General features: G+C 52.2%; 1 protein-coding gene across 1 annotated transcript in view; it reads right to left on the reverse strand.

The window, feature by feature from the left end:
- Positions 1-22,258, reverse strand: part of poln (polymerase (DNA directed) nu) — a 459,972-nt gene that overhangs the window by 205,428 nt on the left and 232,286 nt on the right. The window lies entirely within an intron of this gene.

Genomic DNA, 22,258 nt, shown 5'->3' on the forward strand with positions numbered 1-22,258 from the left:
ACACCACAGTTCCCGCTCATTCCAGCAGGAGACAGCTCAGGGCACAGAGCTCACAGCGTGCCACTCAGACATACACCATGTGCTGAGTGCCTCTCTAAGATAGTGTTAGGGCTGGGTCCACAGGTTAAAGGGTAAAGTACGAACCACAGTCATAAATTTACAGATGTTGTTATCGAGAGTAATAAAACAGAGTTGTACCATCTACAACCGTGTTGGTTTGTTTGTGTAGCGGAACACCCAACATGACAAGGGATAGTGATTCCATTTTCTCTCAACTCTTTCAATAAAGAAGTTTCTTCTGAATTCCCTATTGGACTGCCTTTGATGGCCTTTAGTTACATCCTATCCGAGAAGAGGAAACATTCGCCCTGTTTCCGCTTTATCAAAACCCACAGAATATTTTAAACCTCTATTAGGTTTAACTTCGTTTTTGAAGAGTAAAGAGAACCAATTGTCAGTCCTTTCCTGATATGTGCACCCAGGTATTTCTGGCTCCTCCTTGTAACTATCTCTCCACCCTTTCCAGTGCCTCAATATCTTTTTTATAATATGGTGACGACAACTGCCTGTAGTACTCTGACCAACGTTCGATAAAGGTTTAGCATAACTTCCCGACTTTTTAATTCGGTGGCGGGGCCGCAGTGGACTAGTTGCTGGACTAGTAATCCAGAAATCTAGGGTAATACTCTGTGGACCTCGGTTTGAATCCCACTATGGCAGATGGTGAAATGTGAATTCAATTAATTGTTGTAAAAACCCATCTGGTTGAATGATGTCCTTCGGGAAGGAAACCTGCCCCCCTTACCTGGTCTGGTATACACGTGTAAAGGTGCACTTTCGCACACTTCATTAATGAACAAAAACGGTATTTATTAATAGGAATTGTTCAACAGCCTCATGGATGTAACTAGCTCCCAAAACGTCTCTTTGCTTCTCTCACACCATGAGGTCATTCCAATTGGTCTCAATTGGTCACACAAGCCAAATGACTCCTACGCTGCCGTGGTGCCCTTAAAGGAACAATCGCCACATCCCTCCCCCTTTAAATCCATAATCTTTAATAACTCATTCACTCGGTCCTGAATACTAATGAAATGTTATATACATGAGTTGGACAATTATGAATCGAATCATTGGGATTTCTGTTTCTTGTAGAGCAATGTAATTGTGTAATCTGAGATGCTTCCACAGCATCGACGGTAACAGAAACCGCAATAACAGGTATTCTTCTAGCACAGGTGATTCATCAGTACTTGCTTCCATGGAGACATCAATTATGTCGGTAACTGGTCGATCAGGTACGTGGGTGCTTACGGGTTTGAAGACATTTTGTGCTGGCAACACTGATGGCAGGAGCTTCACTCTACTCTCAAGTGGTGCACGCGTTTACGAACGATCCATCCTCCACATCCACCAGAATCAAAAAGAGGTCTGGTCTCAGAGAGAATAATTCCGGGGGCAGGACTGGATCCACTGCCAAAGTTTCTCACGCATCTGGGTTCATTAACGATAAATGATTGTGCTGCATTATGTGGATCATAGTTTGCTTTCTGATTATTTTGGCTGGCTTCTACCCTCCGTGGCAAATTTGGAACCACGATGCTCAGTGTTGTTCTGAGATCTCAGGCACAATTTAACCAAAACCTTTCGAAGTGGGTAGCGAGCGGGAACTGCTGCGAGCTTCCCGACGCTCCGCCCGGCGAGGCCGTCACCGCTATAAAATGTTAATTGGTCCACATAACGAGGCCCCACGAGCTGCAAATGATGGTCCCGCCTGCTGGTTCGCCAGTACCCCGTTCACCAGCCCCCTGCTAACAAGGGGGAGAAGCATTTAAACAATTCTGCTATGTCAACCGCGCTCAGCTTGCAGCCATGGCACCAAGAATACCAGCCCCACGATTAGGGGATGCCGACCTGCCCAGGCGGGGTGCCCTGTTCCCCTGAGGTTCTCGGAGGGTCAGCCACATGGCAGCAGGTGCCGCCTGGGAGGAAGTAGCTGCGTCCGTTAGCTCGTGGAGCGAGACCAGGTGGACCGGCACCCAGTGCCGTGAGAAAATCAATGACCTCCTCCAGGCCGCACAGGTGGTTTGGCACCAGAACCCTCCCCTTCCCCACATGTGTGCGGCTGGCACCGCCCCACCCAGCACCGTTCTGTGCCCTGGCCTATCCATGTCCAGCAGTGCTGCCCACGCCCCCCCCCATACTCCCCAACCCCCCACACGGACCGCACCCCCCTAACCGCACCTCCCTTCCAAGCACCCCCGCAACCCGAGCCTCGAGCCCCCCTGAGCCCGCCCCCACCCTCGCGATCAACGGCGCGTGCGGGTAACAATGAAATGAAATGAAAATCGCTTATTGTCACAAGTAGGCTTCAAATGAAGTTACTGTGAAAAGCCCCTAGTCGCCACATTCCGGCGCCTGTTCGGGGAGGCTGTTACGGAAATGCCCTCTCTGTCCCCGTAGGAGAGGTTGGCCCACAACAGACAGGAGAGGGCCCAGATGGGCGGCGGAATGCCGGACATCAGAGTCCTCAATCCCGGGGTGGCCAAGGACAGATCTGTCATTAACGCAGAGGTGAGGATCCACCAGCCCCTGCCCAGATGACCTGACACACGTGAGTTGTTAATGCCATACAGAATGACCCATCCCTCCCACTGACCACATGTTCATTCTCCCACAAGATCTACAGGTGACGGCGCCTCCCATCCGGTGTGGGCCCCCCCCCCCCCGCTGCTCCCATGAGAACACCTCGGAGGAGAGCTCTGAGGATGCCACCATCGATGTGTCACAGCTGTCATCGCCACCCTCCACCAGCGCAGAGACACACATCTCGTGCGCAATGGTAGTGAACAGGCATCTGGGGCACATTCTGGTGAGCACCACACAGTTGCTGATGCACATCAGGTGGAGGTAGGAATGCTCAGGCGAGACGGCAGTCGGAGGTCTGCTGGATCCCAGGCCCCAGCTGGGTCCCAGTCAGATCCTGAGCCTGTGGATCAGGTTTACCTGGAACTGATGCAGACGCAAATAATAATAACCTTTATTAATAATAATAATCTTTGTTGTCACAAGTAGGCTTACATTAACACTGCAATGAAGTTACTGTGAAAAGCCCCTAGTTGCCACATTCCGACGCCTGTTCGGGTACACAGAGGGAGAATTCAGAATATCCAATTCACCTAACAAGCACGCCTTTCGGGACTTGTGGGAGGAAACCGGAGCACCCGGAGGAAACCCATGCAGTCACGGGGAGAACGTGCAGACTCCGCACAGACAGCGGCCCAAGCCAGGAATCGAACCTGGGTCAATGGCGCTGTGGAGCAACAGTGCTAACCACTGTGCTACCGTGCTGCATGTGTCACAAGTAGGCTTACATTAACACTGCAATGAAGTTACTGTGAAAAGCCCCTAGTCGCCACACTCCGACGCCTGTTCGGTTACATTGAGGGAGAATTCAGAAAGTCCAATTTACTTAGCAAGCACATCTTTCAGGACTTTCAGGACAAGCGAGAATGCGGCCGTGATCTTCAGAGTGGCAGATTCAAAAACAGCTTCTTCCCCGCTGTTACCAGACTCCTAAACGACCCACTTATGGGCTGACCTGATTAATACTACACTCCTGAATGCTTCACCCGATGCCGGTGTTTATGTATTTACATTGTGGACCTTGTGTTGCCCTATTATGTATTTTCTTTTCTTTTCATGTACTAAATGATCTGTTTGAGCTGCTCGCAGAAAAATACTTCTCACTGTACCTCGGTACACGTGACAATAAACCAATCCAATCCAACAGCACTTAGGGTGTACCTACACCAGATGGGCCAGAAGGCAGCTCACCATCGCATTGTATAGAGCAATTAGGGCTGGGTAACGAATACTGGCTTCGTCAGTGACGCCCACATACCACAAAATTATCTATTTTTAAAATCCCACGCCGCTTTAAAGGCAGTTTCAAACGCAGCGAGCTGCGCATCCATCTTCCGCTCTCCAAAGTTACAACGAGTTCAGTTCTCATTAACATTTAAAAATAGATGCCCCTTTTTTGGGAATTCATGTTGTGCTAGACCTAACTGCACTGTGTGTTAATGTGGATTTCATAAACCCTGTACTTAACTGATGTGTCAGCCAGTTTCACAGTCAGTTAGAATCAGTCACAGTGACTAAATAACTAATTAATGTTGCTCTATGAAGAATGCACTGATGTATTTTTAAAGTGTGAGAGCATTTTGGGAAGTAATATTTTCATTTGGTAATGACAGGGAATGAAAACCTTTTTGATAATTTTCTCTCATCGAGAGCAGATTCTTTGGGGTTTAATGAGGGCTGTGTTGGCCAATTTCCTTGTCCGAGTGGTTATTTTCCACGGAAAAGCCCGATCAGTGACTGTCAATAGCTGGCAGTTAGATTTAAGGCATCGTTACAGTTGAGCCTAAACCTGTCCTCACCTGGTGTCAATTTTCCTTTACAAATGATTGAAGAGAAATGAGGAGCAGAAACCCAGGCTACCTTTCAGCCTCCCTATCCCATGGGCCTGGTCCCCTACCTGTCCCTTAGCAAGCATCAGCTATATTGTGACAGGATGGTTACTCAACACCCAGGATCTGGGCAGCGCTACTCCTACTCTGGCCTTTGGCACATCCTCAATTTCAGTTGCAAAATCATTGGTTATCGTGCCATCAACTCATCCAAAGACCAGAACAACACAGGAACAGGCCCTTTGGCCCTCCAAGCCTCAGTCAATCATGCTGCCTGTCTAACCAATAATCTTCTGCACTTCCCGGGTCCGTATCCCTCTATTCCCATCTTTTTCATGTATTTGTCAAGATGCCCCTTAAATGTCACTATCGTCCCTGCTTCCACCACCTCCTCCGGTCGCGAGTTCTAGGCACCCACTACCCTCTGTGTAAAAAACTTGCCTCGTACATCTCCTCTAAACCTTGCCCCTCGCACCTTAAACCTATGCCCCCTAGTAATTGACTCTTCCACCCTGGGACAAAGCCTCTGACTATCCACTCTGTCCATGCCCCTCATAACTTTGTAAATCTCTATCACGTCTCCCCTCAACCTCTGTCGTTCCAGTGAAAACAATACGGGTTATTCAAGCCTCTCCTCATAGCTAATAATCCCCAGACCAGGCAAAATCCTGCTAAACCTCTTCTGTACTCTCTCCAAAGCCTCCACATTGTTCTGATAGTGTGGCGACCAGAATTGAACACTATATTCAAAGTGTGGCCTAACTAAGGTTCTATACAGCTGCAGCATGGCTTGCCAATTTGTATACTCAATGCCCCGACCGATGAAGGTAAGCATGCCATATGCCTTCTTGACTACCTTCTCCACCTGTGTTGCCCCTTTCAGTGACCTGTGGACCTGTACTTGCAAATCTCTCTGCCTGTCAATACTCCTAAGGGTTCTGCCATTTACTGTATAATTCCCACCTGTATTAGACCTTCCAATATACATTTGTCCGGATTGAACTCCATCTGCCATCTCTCCGCCCAAGTCTCCAAACGATCTAAATCCTGCTGTATCCTCGGACAGTCCTCATCACTATCTGCAACTTCACCAACCTTCGTGTTGTCCGCAAATTTACTAATCAGGCCAGTTACATTTTCCTCCAAATCATTTACATATACTACAAACAGCACTCTTAAATCCCCTCCCTAAATCTCTCCACCTCTCCCACTTCCTATAAGAAATAAATCGCCGTCACGCTGGTGGGACACGGCCTGAAAGAGCCAGCAACATCGGTTTTCCTGGGATTGGGGCATCCTTAATAAAGGGTGCACCGATCTCCGGTAAAGGCAACAGCGATTCCCCCCACCCCCACGGGAGTCCCACTCATGTATGCAGGGGACTGTCCCCCCCTCCCCCATGTATAGGTATGGAAAGAGAAAAAGATTGATAAAAACGAATGTAGGCCCCTTCCATTCAGAAACGGCAGAATTCATAATGAAATGAAAATCGCTTATTGTCACAAGTAGGCTTCAATTAAGTTACTGTGAAAAGCCCCTAGTCGCCACATTCTGGCACCTGTTCGGGGAGGCTGGTACGGGAATTGAACCGTGCCGCTGGCCTGCCTTGGTCTGCTTTCAAAGCCAGCGATTTAGCCCAGTGTGCTAAACCAGCCCCTGAACAGAGAACAAAGAAATGGCTGAGGAATTAAATTCATACTTTGCTTCTGTATTCACAAAGGAAGACATGATTAAGATACCAGAAGTTCTAATTAACACACGTTTTAGTGAGGAGTTGGAGGAAAATAGTATTAATAGAGAATTGGTTTTGGGGAAATTAATGGCATTGAAGGCGGATAGTGTGCGGAGGATGCATGTTCTCCCCGTGTCTGCGTGGGTTTCCTCCGGGTGCTCCGGTTTCCTCCCACAAGTTCCGAAAGACGTGCTGTTAGGTAATTTGGGCATTCTGAATTCTCCCTCTGTGTAACCGAACAGGCGCCGGAATGTGGCGATGAGGGGCTTTTCACATTAACTTCATTGTAGTGTTAATGTAAGCCTACTTGTGACAATAAAGATCATTATTATATTATAAATCTCCAGGTGCTGATAATCTTCATCCCAGAGTACTTAAGGAAGTGGCCCTGGAAATAGTAGATCCATTGGGGGTCATTTTCCAAAATTCTTTGGACTCTGGAATGGTTCCTACAGATTGGAGAGTAGCTAATATAACCCAGCTATTCAAAAGGGGAGGTAGAGAGAAAACAGGGAACTATAGACCAGTGTGCCTAACATTGGTATTAGGGAAGTTTCTGGAGTTCATTATCAAGGATTTCATTGCACAGCATTTGGAAAGCAGTGGTGTAATCAGACAAAGTTAGCATGGAATTATGAAAGGAAAATCATGCTTGACACACCTACTAGGATTCTTTGAAGATGCAACTAGTAGAGTTGACCAGGGAGAACGAGTGGATGTGGTTTATTTACATTTTCAGACGGCTTTCGACAATGTCCCACAGAGCAGATTACTATGTAAAGTTTTTAAAAAATAAATTTCGAGCACCCTATTATTATTTTCCAATTAAGGAGCAATTCAGCATGGCCAATCCACCTAACCTGCACATCTTTAGGTTGTGGGGGTGAAACCCACGCAGACACGGGGAGAATGTGCAAACTTCACACTGACAGTGACCCAGGGCCGGGATTCGAACCCGAGTCCTCAGCGCCACAGGCAGCAATGCTAACCACTGTGCCACTTGCTGCCCTACTATGTGAAGTTAAAGCGCATGGGATTGCGAGTCATGAGATGGATGGAAAGCTGGTTAGCAGACAGGATGCAAAAAGTTGGAAGAAATGGGTCTTTTTCTGATTGGCAGACAGTGACTAGTGGGTACCACAGGGATCTGTGCTAGAACCCAACTATTCAGATTATATTGTCATGTGAGAGTACCTTTAAGAAATGGGTGTTTATAAATGGGTGTGTATATAAATATCTGTAGTGAGAGTACCTTTAAGAAATGTGTGTTTGTTGCTGCAGTGATGTCAGAGAGTAGGTGGAGCTGGGCTGTCTGTCAGCTTTTTACTTTCATTTTAGGCTGATTGCTGCAGGGTGTGTTTTAGTTTTGTTTTCAATGTTGGAGCTGAAGCCAGACCAAGCAGGTGTACTGCTGTTCTCTCTGCCATCAAAAGACTATCTCTTGATCATTTGGTGAATTCAGAATTATAAATGTTCTCAGTAGTGAATGTAAACCTAATGTGCTTCTGGAAACAGTCTGTTTTAAGTCGTATGGATGTTAAAAGGAAAGCTTAAAGGATTACTTAGTGTTGTAGCCTTTGGGGGTTGTATTTGAATTAATGGTTGCTAAGATGTTCACTGTATGTTTTGAAGAGGTTAACTTGAGTTCATAGAATAAACATTGTTTTGCTTTGAAAAATACTTTTCCATTTCTGCTGTACCACACCTGTAGAATGGGCCGTGTGCTCCCCATACCACAATCTATTAAAAGTCAGGTGAACTCCATGATATACTTTGGGGTTCTCTAAACCCTGGCCCATAACAATATATTAATGATTTGGACGAGGGAACTCTTCGCAGGTTATTCTCTCTTCCAACCTCTCCTTCAGGCAGGGGATACAAAGTCTGAGAACACGTACTAACAGATTCAAAAACAGCTTCTTCCCCGCTGTAACCAGACTCCTGAATGACCTTCTTATGGACTGAACTGATCTTCTCATACACCTTCTCTACTGAGTATATTATCTCCAAATTTGCAGGTGACACAAAGTTGGGTGGGAGGGTGAGCTGTGAGGAGGATGCAGAGATGCTTCAGTGGGATTTGGACAGGCTGAGTGAGTGGGCATAGCATGGCTGATGCAGTATAATGTGGATAAATGTGAGGTTATCCACTTCGGTAACAAAAATAGGAAGGCAGATTATTATTTGAATGGGCGTAAATTGAGAGAGTTGGATACACAGCGAGGCCTTGGTGTCCTTGTGCATCAGTCGCTGAAAATAAAGGCGCAGGTACAGCCGGCAGTAAAGAAGGCAAATGGTATGTTGGCCTTTGTAGAAAGAGGGTTTGAGTATAGGAATAGGGATGTTTTACTACAATTGTATGGGGTATTGATGAGGCCACACCTGGAGTATTGTGTGCAGTTTTGGTGTCCTTATCTGAGGAAGGATGTTCATGCTATGGAGGGAGTGCAGCAAAGGTATATTAGGCTGATTCCTGGGATGGCGGGACTGTCATATGAGGAGAGACTACAGAGAGTTGTGAACACAGCCATGTCCATCACACTAACCCGCCTCCCATCCATTGGCTGACTACATCTCCCGCTGCCTGGGGAAAACAGGTAGCATAATCAAAGACCACTCCCACCCAGGTTATTCTCTCTTCCAACCTCTCCTTCAGGCAGGAGATACAAAAGTCTGAGAACACGCACTAACAGATTCAAAAACATCTTCTACCCGCTGTAACCAGACTCCTGAATGACCCTCTTATGGACTGAACTGATCTCTTCATATACCTTCTCCAGTGAGTACTACACTTCTGTATGCTTCACCTGATACCTGTGTCTATGTATTTACATTGCAGGTGGGATCCTCCGTCCCACCGCACCTGTTTTCTGGTGCGCGTGCCCCTTCCGGCAGCGGGGACATGCGTCCCGCAGCACCTGTTTTCTGGTGCGCGTGCCCCTTCCGGCAGCGGGAACATGCGTCCCGCCGCACCTGTTTTCTGGTGCGCGTGCCCCTTCTGGCAGCAGGATTCTCCGTCCCGCCGCACCTGTTTTCTGGTACGGCGTGCCCCTTCCGGCAGCGGGATCCTCCGTCCCGCCGCGGGATCCTCCGTCCCGCCGCACCTGTTTTCTGGTGCGCGTGCCCCTTCCGGCAGCGGGATTCTCCATCCCGCTGGCCGGCCAATGGGGTTTCCCATTGTGGGCAGCCCCACTCTGTCACAAAATCCACGGGCTTGAGTGCGCTGCTGGCGAAATGGGAGGATCCTGCTGATGGGGAATCCTGCCCTGAATATCGATCATGTGTCCTATGTTTTTTCTCATGTATGGAACGATCTGCTTGGACTGTACGCAGAACAATCATTTTCACTGTACCTCGGCATATGTGACAATAAACCCAAATCTAAATCCAGTTCGGACAATATTCATTGGAGTTTAGAAGAGGGAGAGGGGATTTCATAGAAACTTAAAAGTTCTAACAGGATCGGACAGGGTAGATTCAGGAAGAATGTTCCCGATGGTGGGGAGTCCAGAACTAGGGTCACAGTCGCAGGATAAACATTTGAGGACTGAGGTGAGGAGAAATCTCCTCACCCAGAGAGTGGTGAATCTGTGGAATTCACTCCCACAGAAAGTAGTTGAGGCCAAAACGTTGTGTAATTTCAAGAAGGAATTAGATACAGCTCTTCGGGCTGAGGGATCAAGGGATATAATAATAATGTTTATTGTCACAAGTAGGCTTACATTAACACTGCAATGAAGTTACTGAGATACGCCCCTAGTCTCCACATTCCGGCGCCTGTTCGGGTACACGGAGGGAGAATTCAGAATGTCCAAATTACCTAACAGCACGTCTTTCGGGGCTTGTGGGAGGAAACCGGAGCACCCGGAGGAAACCCACGCAGACAGGGGGAGAACGTGCAGACTCCGCACAGACAGTGACCCAAGTCGGGAATCGAACCTGGGACCCTGGGACCTCGGATTGTTGAACCCAGATTCAACACTGTCTGGGTGAGGAAATTTCTCCTCACCTCAGATCTAAAATGTTTATGCTCAAACTATGACGCCTAGTTTTGAAGTCCCCACCATCGGGAACATTCTTTCTGAATCTACCCTCTCTGATCCTGGTAGAATTTTATAAGGATATGGGGGGAAGTCGGGATCAGGGGGCACGATTCTCCGACCCCCCACCGGGTCGGAGAATCGCCGGGGGCTGGCGTGAATCCCGCCCCCGCCTCGGAGAATGGCAGGGGCGGGAACGAGGCAATGGACTCCGGGGCTGCCGATATTCTTCCGTCCGGATGGGCCAAAGTCAAACCGCCTTTTAATCGGCGTCAAGCAGTGCTCATGGTTGACGGCGTCCAGCGTGGAGGTGGGTGACGGCCTGGGGGGTTGGCCGCTGGAGAGGCGATGGCGTGGCCACAGTCTGTGTGTGTGGGGGAGAAGTGTGTGTGGGTGTGTGTGCGGCGGGGGGGGGGGGGGGGTGGGGGGGGGGGGGGTAGAGTGGGGTGGGCTTCGGGGGAGTGCCGGGAGGGGGGGTGAGTGCCGGGGAGGGGGACGGGGGGGGGGGGGGGTGCCGGGGAGGGGGTGGGGAGGATGTGTGCTGGGGAGGAGGACGGGGAGGTGCGTGCCGAGGAGGGGGCCGGGGGAGGTGCGTGCCGGGGAGGGGGAACGGGGAGGTGCGTGCCGGGGAGGGGGACGGGGAGGTGCGTGCCGGGGAGGAGGGGGGGGTGTGTGCCGGGGAGGGGGATGGGGATGTGCGTGCCGGGGAGGGGGATGGGGAGGTGCGTGCCAGGGAGGGGGCCGGGGGGGGGGTGGTGAGTGCCGGGGAGGGGGACGGGAGGATGACTGCCGGGGAGGGGGACGGGGAGGTGCGTGCCGGGGAGGGGGACGGGGGGGGGGGGGGGGGTGCATGCCGGGGAAGGGGACGGGGGGGTGCATGCCGCGGAGGGGGCCTGCGAGGGCAAGGGAGTTTGTCCGCCTGGCCAGGTGCCAGCCTCCAACAGTCGCGCCCATGCGGTCCATGCCACCTGGCTGGGGGGAGGAGGGTGTATGGGCAATGATGATATGTCGTCCCCCCCGCAGGCCATCATGTTTTCCGATCAGCCAGCGATGTTGGCCGCCGTGGCCATTCTCCATGTTGCCCTGGATGAGGAGGAGGAGGAGTAGCTCGCCAGAGAGGCGGCGCAGGCTGCCGCAGAGGGGCAGGCGGCAGCCGCCCAGGCTGGAGGGACACCCGCCCGACAGAAAGAGGAGGAGGAGGAGGACGTCGCGGCGCCACGGCAACGGAGGCACCCGAGGAGGCCCCGTGTGTACCAGCCCCGGCCGTCATACCAGGACCTCACGGACTGGGAATGCAGGAGGAGACTCCGGATGAGGCGGGAAACCGTGGCACACATCTGCCACCTGCAGGCACACCTGTCACCACGTGGCACTGGCGGGGGACACCCTCTCCCCGTGTCCGGCAAGGTTACAGTGGCCCTGAACGTTTATGCCACGGGGTCATTCCAGACGCCAGGTGGGGACCTGTCCGGCATCTCGCAGACATCGGTGCACCGGTGCATCTGGCCAGTGACAGACGCCTTATATGCCATTGCGGACCGCTACATCTGCTTCCCTGTGAACTGGGCCAGCCAAGATGCCCGGGCCGTGGGCTTCTCTGCCGTGGCCGGGTTCCCCATGGTCCAGGGCGCGATCGATGGGATGCACGTCGCCGTACGACCACCTGCAGATAACAGGGCAGTGTTCACCAATAGGAAGGGAACCTGTTCCATGCACATACAGGTGGTCTGCGATCACCGCATGATTATCCTGCACGTCTGCGCCCGGTACCCGGGCAGTGTACACAACTCATACGTGTTGTCGCGGCCATACATCCCCGGCATGTACGAGGGACGCCATCCCCGGCTGAGGGGCTGGTTGCTGGGCGACAGGGGCTACCCATTGCGGTCGTGGCTGATGACGCCTATACGGAGGCCACGGAATGACGCGGAGAACCGCTACAATGATGCCCATGCAGCGACAAGGGGTGTGTTAGAGAGGTGCTTTGGCATGCTAAAGATGCGTTTCAGGTGACTGGACCTCTCAGGGGGCGCCCTCCAGTATCCGTCAGATAGGGTCGGCCGCATCATTGTAGTGTGCTGCGTCCTGCACAATATAGCCCAGCAGAGGGGCGATGTGCCGCAGGCAGAGGAGGGCGGCGTGGAGGAGCAGCAGGAAGAGGCACAGTCCTCCCCAGATGAGGGGGATGGGAGCAATGGTCAGGGCAGACAGGCAAGACATGGGTGGCTGGCTGTCCACCATTACCGGCTGGGCCAGCGGGCACGGGACAGGCTGATAGACGCCCGCTTCACTGACTAGGGGGCGTGGGAATCGGCGTGTATGGCCACATACCGCACACCATGGCAACACCTGAACACCCTCACCCCCCCACCCATCCACCCACCCAGCACCCTCACCCCCCCAACCACACGGGCAGCACGGTAGCATTGTGGATAGCACAAATGCTTCACAGCTCCAGGGTCCCAGGTTCGATTCCGGCTTGGGTCACTGTCTGTGCGGAGTCTGCACATCCTCCCCGTGTGTGCGTGGGTTTCCTCCGGGTGCTCTGGTTTCCTCCCACAGTCCAAAGATGTGCCGGTTAGGTGGATTGGCCATGCTAAATTGCCCATAGTGTCCAAAATTGCCCTTAGTGTTAAGTGGGGTTACTGGGTTATGGGGATAGGGTGGAGGTGTGGACCTTGGGTAGGGTGCTCTTTCCAAGAGCCGGAGCAGACTCGATGGGCCGAATGGCCTCCTTCTGCACTGTAAATTCTATGACTCTATGATCTATGACACCCACCCCACCCGCATGCACATCACCCCTCCATTGCAGATCCACCTGCGGCACAACGGCCGGGCTCTCACGGGGGCCGGTGGACGCGTGTCTATTGCAGGCCATGGAGGATGATGACAACCCGCTCTGCGATGAGCTCCTGGCTCCACATTGTTGGACGATGTCTGACCCATGGCCACAGTACCACCATCCCCCGGACCATCCCTGCATGCGGCTGTGACACTGCAGCGCACGGTCCCGTCCTCTGCCCGGGGGGATGGTGAGGGTGGCCCAGGGGGAAGGGGGCAGACTCACCTGGGGCCGACCTAAGACCACCCCTCACACACACACTTGCGCTCAACGTACATGACCCTCCCCGCACACTTTGGACAGAGCACAAAGGCAGCTTCTGTAGGTGTAACATTGACTTTAATAACAAAAGCAGTGCATGCACGTGCCTTAGCCCCTAAAACTCATCTGTGCCCTGCACCCGTGCCAACTTACTCAGTGTCTAATTGTTTGGCCTTACGGGCCCTTTGACTACGCCTAGGTGTTTTCCCAGACGGTACAGCAGAACTGGAGGTGGACTCCTGTGATTCCTGCCCTCTGACTCGGGATCCCTTTGGCGGCCGTTTCCTGGGGCGTCCTGGCCTAGATGGACCAGGCTGCGGCCCGGGCGACTGGGATGGTGAGCTGCCAGCCTGTCCTGCCCGTTGCCCACCCGATTCACCTGGGACGGAAGGGGGGGAGCCCGAGGTGTTGAGGTGTTCCAGGACCTCCCTTACAGGGGGACCCGGGTCGGGCCCCAGCACCTCCTCCTCTCTCGGGGTGCCCGATGGCCCCCGGGCCTCTACATGGGTGGGGGATGCGAACTGACTGGCCATCCGACGCCCCCCCGACATCTGGCACTGCCAGTCCTGGAGGCCCGTGCTGGTATCGACAAGGGTCTGCAGGTTTGCTGCCATGGAGCTCAGGGAGTTGCCCATCCCTGTCTGTGACTGTGCAACGCCGGCTAGCGCATGGGCAATGGCACCGATGCCCTCAGCGATGGCCTGCAGGGATTGGGCCATTGCCTGCTGAGACTGGGCCACGGCGTTGAGCGCCTCTGCCATCTGCCGCTGGCGCTGGCTTATGGCCTCCTATGAGAGGGCAGCCATGTCCTGGGCCACAGACGGCGCCTGCACGGAAAGCCCCACACCTTGCATGCTGCTCCCCATGTCTGACACCATCGCACCCATTGCCTCCACTGTGGACGCCACCCGTGCGGTGTCGGCCTGGGTGGCACGCATGACCGGCACCACTCCCAGCTCCTGGATGTCTTCACCTGCGACTGCAGCTGCCGCAAGCTGGCCGTCACCCTCTTCACTCGTCCCAGGTTCGGTGGTTGCATCGGATCTATGGGTGGGTGTGATAACTCCAGGAACCCGGGATCTATCTGGGCGGCAGATGTTCGCTTGCGCTGGGCTGCCCTCCGACCGCCCGGCCCCTCTGCTGCTCCTACCTCCACCTGCTGTACCAGGACGGCTGTGTTGTGCGCACCAGTGAGTGTACCAGACGCCTCATCACTAAAGTGCCCAACCGAGGTGAGTGTCTCTGCGATGGCGGTGGGTGTTGGAGACAGCAGTGGCGTTGTGTCGTGCTCTTCGTCCCACTCTGAGTCCATGGCACTTTGGGGAGGGGGATATGGGGAGGGGGATATGGGGGAGGGGGGATATGGGGAGGGGGATATGGGGGAGAGGGGATATGGGGGAGGGGGATATGGGGGAGGGGGATATGGGGGAGGGGGGATATGGGGAGGGGGGATATGGGGGGATATGGGGAGGGGGGAATATGGGGGATATGAGGAGGGGGGATATGGGGGAGGGGGGATATGGGGGATATGGGTATCGGGCAGGGAGTGGGGGGGGGCTCACCCTGGCTGCCCTGACGAGGTCGTTCACCTTCTTGTGGCACTGGGTGCCTGTCCGTGGTGTCAGAACCACAGCAGTGACGGCCTCTGCCACTTCCCTCCACAGACGCCGGCTGTGGCGTGGGGCGACCCTGCAGCCGTGTCCGGGATACAGGGCCTCCCTCTTCTGCTCCACTGCGTCCAGGAGCGCCTCGATGTCGCGGTACTGGAACCTCGGGGCTGTGCGGCGGGCGGCCATCCGGTCCGGTCTTCTGGTCGGGTGGGGAGCAGCGTGTCTTTTGAGCCGTCACGCCGCGTGGCGTGAACCACGTGAGCCAGCGCGAATAACGTCACGCCACTGCTAGCCCATTCCGGGAATTAGCGATGTTTGGGGCGGCGCGATGCCGGACTGATTCGCGCCGTTTTTGGCGCCGGTTGGCGGAGAATCCCGCCCAGGGTATTGAACTTGATGATCAGCCATGATCAGAATGAATGGCGGAGCAGGCTCGAAGGGCCAAATGGCCTCCTTCTGCTTATATTTTCTCTGTGTATTTCTACGTATATACAACACAGGGACCCCCACATGCATACGGGAACCACCAACGTTATGGAGATCCACAGAGGAACACCCCCGGCACTGCCCTTGGCAAACACGGGCGCAAAATGCCAAGCTACATTTTTGTCCATCTGTCTCCTTACATGGTTTGGTGTTATATATGGGCAGCACGGTAGCATAGTGGTTAGCATAATTGCTTCACAGCTCCAGGGTCCCAGGTTCAATTCCGGCTTGGGTCTGTCTGTGCGGAGTCTGCACATCCTCCCCGTGTGTGCGTGGGTTTCCTCCGGGTGCTCCGGTTTCCTCCCACAGTCCAAAGATGTGCAGGTTAGGTGGATTGGCCATGCTAAATTGCCTTTAGTGTTCAAAATTGCCCTTAGTGTCCAAGGTTACCCTTGGTGTTGGGTGGGGTTACTGGGTTGTGGGGATAGGGTGGACGTGTTGACCTTGGGTAGGGTGCTCTTTCCAAGAGCCGGTGCAGACTCGATGGGCCGAATGGCCTCCTTCTGCACTGTAAATTCTATGATAATTTTCCAAGGGCCGGTGCAGACTCGATGGGCCGAATGGCCTCCTTCTGCACTGTAAATTCTATGATAATTTTCCAAGGGCCGGTGCAGACTCGATGGGCCGAATGGCCTCCTTCTGCACTGTAAATTCTATGATAATCTTTCCAAGGGCCGGTGCAGACTCGATGGGCCGAATGGCCCATGGAACCTCGGGGGTTCCAGTCGGGTTCCAGTCCGAATTTACAGTCTGCACTGTAAATTCTATGATAATCTTTCCAAGAGCTGGTGCAGACTCGATGGGCCGAATGGCCTCCTTCTGCACTGTAAATTCTATGATAATCTATGATTTAGTTTGATAACAATCCTCAGAAGCAGTTTGGAACATTTCATTACATAAAACTGCGACATCAATACCATTTCGGAGACATGCATAGAGCAGGGACAGGAATGGATGTTGCAGGTTCCGGGGTTTAGGTGTTTTAGTAAGCTCAGAGAAGGAGGCAAAAGAGGGGGAGGTGTGGCGCTGCTAGTCAAGAGCAGTATTACGGTGGCGGAAAGGATGCTAGATGGGGACTCATCTTCCGAGGTAGTATGGGCTGAGGTTAGAAACAGGAAAGGAGAGGTCACACTGTTGGGAGTCTTCTATAGGCCTCCAAATAGTTCTAGGGATGTAGAGGAAAAGATGGCGAGGATGATCCTGGATAAGAGCGAAAGTAACAGGGGACAGTGACCACAATTCGGTGACGTTTACATTAATGATGGAAAGGGATAAGTATACACCGCAGGGCAAGAGTTATAGCTGGGGGAAGGGCAATTATGATGCCATTAGGCGTGACTTGGGGGGGATAAGGTGGAGAAGTAGGCTGCAAGTGTTGGGCACACTGGATAAGTGGAGCTTGTTCAAGGATCAGCTACTGCGTGTTCTTGATAAGTATGTACCGGTCAGGCAGGGAGGAAGGTGCCGAGCGAGGGAACCGTGGTTTACCAAAGAAGTGGAATCTCTTGTTAAGAGGAAGAAGGAGGCCTATGTGAAGATGAGGTGTGAAGTTTCAGTTGGGGCGATGGATAGTTACAAGGTAGCGAGGAAGGATCTAAAGAGAGAGCTAAGACGAGCAAGGAGGGGACATGAGAAGTATTTGGCAGGTAGGATCAAGGAAAACCCAAAAGCTTTCTATAGGTATGTCAGGAATAAGCGAATGACTAGGGAAAGAGTAGGACCAGTCAAGGACAGGGATGGGAAGTTGTATGTGGAGTCTGAAGAGATAGGCGAGATATTAAATGAATATTTTTCGTCAGTATTCACTCAGGAAAAAGATAATGTTGTGGAGGAGAATGCTGAGACCCAGGCTAATAGAATAGATGGCATTGAGGTACGTAGGGAAGAGGTGTTGGCAATTCTGGACAGGCTGAAAATAGATAAGTCCCCGGGTCCTGATGGGATTTATCCTAGGATTCTCTGGGAGGCCAGGGAAGAGATTGCTGGACCTATGGCGTTGATTTTTATGTCATCATTGGCTACAGGAATAGTGCCAGAGGACTGGAGGATAGCAAATGTGGTCCCTTTGTTCAAAAAGGGGAGCAGAGACAACCCCGGCAACTATAGACCGGTGAGCCTCACGTCTGTAGTGGGTAAAGTCTTGGAGAGGATTATAAGAGACAAGATTTATAATCATCTAGATAGGAATAATATGATCAGGGATAGTCAGCATGGCTTTGTGAAGGGTAGGTCATGCCTCACAAACCTTATTGAGTTCTTTGAGAAGGTGAGTGAACAGGTAGACGAGGGTAGAGCAGTTGATGTGGTGTATATGGATTTCAGCAAAGCGTTTGATAAGGTTCCCCATGGTAGGCTATTGCAGAAAATACGGAGGCTGGGGATTGAGGGTGATTTAGAGATGTGGATCAGAAATTGGCTAGCTGAAAGAAGACAGAGGGTGGTGGTTGATGGGAAATGTTCAGAATAGAGTTGTTACAAGTGGAGTACCACAAGGATCTGTTCTGGGGCCGTTGCTGTTTGTCATTTTTATCAATGACCTAGAGGAAGGCGCAGAAGGGTGGGTGAGTAAATTTGCAGACAATACTAAAGTCGGTGGTGTTGTCGATAGTGTGGAAGGATGTAGCAGGTTACAGAGGGATATAGATAAGCTGCAGAGCTGGGCTGAGAGGTGGCAAATGGAGTTTAATGTAGAGAAGTGTGAGGTGATTCACTTTGGAAGGAATAACAGGAATGTGGAATATTTGGCTAATGGTAAAGTTCTTGGAAGTGTGGATGAGCAGAGGGATGTAGGTGTCCATGTACATAGATCCCTGAAAGTTGCCACCCAGGTTGATAGGGTTGTGAAGAAGGCCTATGGATTGTTGGCCTTTATTGGTAGAGGGATTGAGTTCCGGTGGCAGGAGGTCATGTTGCAGCTGTACAGAACTCTGGTACGGCCGCATTTGGAGTATTGCGTACAGTTCTGGTCACCGCATTATAGGAAGGACGTGGAGGCTTTGGAGTGGGTGCAGAGGAGATTTACCAGGATGTTGCCTGGTATGGAGGGAAAATCTTATAAGGAAAGGCTGATGGACTTGAGGTTGTTTTCGTTGGAGAGAAGAAGGTTAAGAGGAGACTTAATAGAGGCATACAAAATGATCAGGGGGTTAGATAGGGTGGACAGTGAGAGCCTTCTCCCGCGGATGGAAATGGCTGGCACGAGGGGACATAGCTTTAAACTGAGGGGTAATAGATATAGGACAGAGGTCAGAGGTAGGTTCTTTACGCAAAGAGTAGTGAGGCCGTGGAATGCCCTACCTGCTACAGTAGTGAACTCGCCAACATTGAGGGCATTTAAAAGTTTATTGGATAAACATATGGATGATAATGGCATAGTGTAGGTTAGATGGCTTTTGTTTTGGTGCAACATCGTGGGCCGAAGGGCCTGTACTGCGCTGTGTCGTTCTACGTTCTACGTAAGTGATTGTGTCTCAATATTATGGCAGGCCGTGCCTTTGCAGAGCAGTAGGGCTGTGATTGAGATACTACACGAACACCAGATGTGGTTGAAGCCCTCTCCCCGCCCACTCGACGATCTTAGGGGAAGCTTCGAGCCTCGGAATCGGCAAGCTGTGACCAGTTCTCACACGCAGCCTGTGCCAATGAGAGAGGGGATGGGTGAGGAAAGGGGGGCGGGCGAGGCTGGAAGTTTAGTGGACCCTCTGTGTTCCTCAGCCAGAAAGTAGATGTTGGAGAGGTTGAAATAATGAGGGGAAGGAATCTGCTGCATTTAGTTCTGCTGGCCCCACAAAGAGACTTAGCATTCTCTCTTTTTTTCTGAGCAGCCTGCAGCAGCCCTTTAAGAACTTCTGCTCAGACCCCTAAATGCCTCACATCACTTGTCGGAGAGTAGCTCAGGTAGAAGGTATGGGGACGTGAATAAAGGTGTTCGAAAGAGATGGATTTGAGGAGGGGGAGGATGTACCAGGTGCAGAATTTACTCTTCAGGACTATTTAAGGGCTGAGTTAGGTTGCAAAGGTAGAATGATTGAGGGGGGCAGCATTGGTAATATCCACAGTGAGGTCTGTGGGCTAGGACAACTGACGGCAGAGCAGACAGTGCATCCCTGATTGACAGAGAACCTTGAAATAAAATGAGGGCAAATTTGCAAACACCATTACTGTAAATTAAAAAAGGAATTTTAAATAGCGACGGAATGTCATCTCAGCAGCAGAGTCTTTACTGGGAAGTTCCAAAAGGCTCTATAGTAAATTCAACTTAATAACTACAATTATACCTGTTACATTGGTATATGTTTGAAGGACAACTCCACCCTAATTGTAAGTGTGGGTATGATGACTAATCATTGCTTTTCTTGACACTCTGCTGAAGCTCTGTTAGTTTACAACTGGGAAAAGATGCTCACCATTTGCACATTTACACTGATTATTCATTGGTATCGCTTTCAAAGTTTCCTCTAAGTTGCATACGTGTCCGTGTTGCGATTTAGAAGGTACAGTAGAGGCTATCATAAGCTGTATGTGTGGTACAGCATGTGTGGGGCTTAGTAAAACAATTTATATGCCCCCACAGTGACCACTCTTTTCCTCTCTCATCGAACCTACAGTGACCACTCTGTTCCTCTCTCTCTTTCTCTCCTATTGCCCCCACAGTGACCAGTATGTTCCTCTCTCTCTCTCTCTCCCATTGCCCCAACGGTGACCACTCTGTTCCTCTCTCTCTCTCTCCCATTGCACCCACAGTGACCACTCTGTTCCTCTCTCTCTCTCTCCCATTGCCCCCACAGTGACCACTCTGTTCCTCTCTCTCTCTCTCCCTCCCATTGCCCCCACAGTGACCACTCTGTTCCTCGCTCTCTCTCTCTCCCATTGCCCCCACAGTGACCACTCTGTTCCTCTCTCTCTCTCTCTCTCATTGCCCCCACAGTGACCACTCTGTTCCTCTCTCTCTCTCATTGCCCCCACAGTGACCACTCTGTTCCTCTCTCTCTCTCTCCCTCCCATTGCCCCCACAGTGACCACTCTGTTCCTCGCTCTCTCTCTCTCCCATTGCCCCCACAGTGACCACTCTGTTCCTCTCTCTCTCTCTCTCCTATTGCCCCACAGTGACCACTCTGTTCCCCTCTCTCTCTCTCCTATTGCCCCCACAGTGACCACTCTGTTCCTCTCTCTCTCTCTCCTATTGCCCCCACAGTGACCACTCTGTTCCTCTCTCTCTCTCTCCTATTGCCCCCACAGTGACCACTCTGTTCCTCTCTCTCTCTCTCCCATTGCCCCCACAGTGACCACTCTGTTCCTTTCTCTCTCTCCCATTGCCCCCACAGTGACCACTCTGTTCCTCTCTCTCTCTCTCCCATTGCCCCCACAGTGACCACTCTGTTCCTCTCTCTCTCTCTCTCTCGCTCTCCCATTGCCCCCACAGTGACCACACTGTTCCTCTCTCTTCAACCCTACAGTGACCACTCTGTTCCTCTTTCTCTCTCCCATTGCCCCCACAGTGACCACTATGTTCCTTTCTCTCTCTCCCATTGCCCCCACAGTGACCACTCTGTTCCTCTCGCTCTCTCTCCCATTGCCCCCACAGTGACCACTCTGTTCCTCTCTCTTCAACCCTACAGTGACCACTCTGTTCCTCTTTCTCTCTCCCATTGCCCCCACAGTGACCACTCTGTTCCTCTCTCTCCCTCTCTCTCCCATTGCCCCCACAGTGACCACTCTGTTCCTCTCTCTCTCTCTCTCGCTCTCCCATTGACCCCACAGTGACCACACTGTTCCTCTCTCATCAACCCTACAGTGACCACTCTGTTCCTCTTTCTCTCTCCCATTGCCCCCACAGTGACCACTCTGTTCCTTTCTCTCTCCATTTGCCCCCACAGTGACCACTCTGTTCCTCTCTCTCTCTCTCCCATTGCCCCCACAGTGACCACTCTGTTCCTCGCTCTCTCTCTCTCCCATTGCCCCCACAGTGACCACTCTGTTCCTCTCTCTCTATCATTGCCCCCACAGTGACCACTCTGTTCCTCTCTCTCTCTCTCTCCCATTGCTCCCACAGTGACCACTCTGTTCCTCTCTCTCTCCGATTGCCCCCACAGTGACCACTCTGTTCCTCTCTCTCTCTCATTGCCCCCACAGTGACCACCCTGTTTCTCTCTCTCTCTCATTGCCCCCACAGTGACCACTCTGTTCCTCTCTCTCTCTCTCATTGCCACCACAGTGACCACTCTGTTCCTCGCTCTCTCTCTCTCCCATTGCCATCACAGTGACCACTCTGTTCCTCTCTCTCTCTCTCTCTCCCATTGCCCCCAAATGACCACTCTGTTCCTCTCTCTCTCTCCCATTGCCCCCACAGTGACCACTCTGTTCCTCTCTCTCTCTCATTGCCCCCACAGTGACCACTCTGTCCTCTCTCTCTCTCTCTCCCATTGCCCCCACAGTGACCACTCTGTTCCTCACTCTCTCTCTCTCCCATTGCCCCCACAGTGACCACTCTGTTCCTCTCTCCCTCTCTCTCCCATTGCCCCCACAGTGACCACTCTGTTCCTCTCTCTCTCTCTCATCGACCCCACAGTGACCACTCTGTTCCTCTCTCTCTCTCTGTCTCTCACCGACCCTACAGTGACCACTCTGTTCCTCTCTCTCTCTCCCATTGCCCCCACAGTGACAACTCTGTTCCTCTCTCTCTCTCCCATTGCCCCCACAGTGACCACTCTGTTCCTCACTCTCTCTCTCTCCCATTGCCCCCACAGTGACCACTCTGTTCCTCTCTCTCTCTCTCTCTCCCATTGCCCCCACAGTGACCACTCTGTTCCTCT

The sequence above is a fragment of the Scyliorhinus torazame genome, chromosome 9 (genome assembly GCF_047496885.1).
Source record: "Scyliorhinus torazame isolate Kashiwa2021f chromosome 9, sScyTor2.1, whole genome shotgun sequence".
NCBI classification, from domain to species: domain Eukaryota; kingdom Metazoa; phylum Chordata; class Chondrichthyes; order Carcharhiniformes; family Scyliorhinidae; genus Scyliorhinus; species Scyliorhinus torazame.